We start from the raw sequence: 540 nt of genomic DNA, 5'->3' as shown, positions 1-540 counted from the left end.
AAGTGTCCCAGGTGTTTTCATTATGCCTCACTGTGTCCCCTGAAGAGAGAATCTCTGCCTTAGGAATACTACCTAGACTGTAGGGCCTGAGTATGATGTCTTCAAAAAAATAAGAGTTGTTTAACTGGGCATCGGTGGTTCATTGCATATAACTCAAGGCAGGCTGATAGTTTCAAAACAAGTGTCCTCAAAGGGAAACAATCCTTTATCACCCTGTGTGGGTCATACTTGCCCTGAATTATCTGTGGTCAAAGTTTTATCACAGTTGGTTTTCCTTCTACCCATTACATTTTGCTTTCCTTCTACAGGGAAGATAATGCCATTTATATATTTACATGAGCTAGGTTTATAAAGATTGCTTGGCTATAAAGTATGTACTCAAAATCAAGTAGATAAGAATATTTGATTATGTGCTCTTTCAGGTTTCTCTTCTCGGTTTGTACATTTGATCAAGAAATATATATATATATATATATATATATATATATATATATTTGTGCACGTAACTCACAGTCTAATGGAGAAGACAGGCAGCTGGCC

Source organism: Suricata suricatta, chromosome 10 (assembly GCF_006229205.1).
Source record: "Suricata suricatta isolate VVHF042 chromosome 10, meerkat_22Aug2017_6uvM2_HiC, whole genome shotgun sequence".
Classification (NCBI taxonomy): domain Eukaryota; kingdom Metazoa; phylum Chordata; class Mammalia; order Carnivora; family Herpestidae; genus Suricata; species Suricata suricatta.
The sequence above is the reverse complement of the archived record's forward strand: the minus strand, read 5'-3'. Positions refer to the sequence as shown.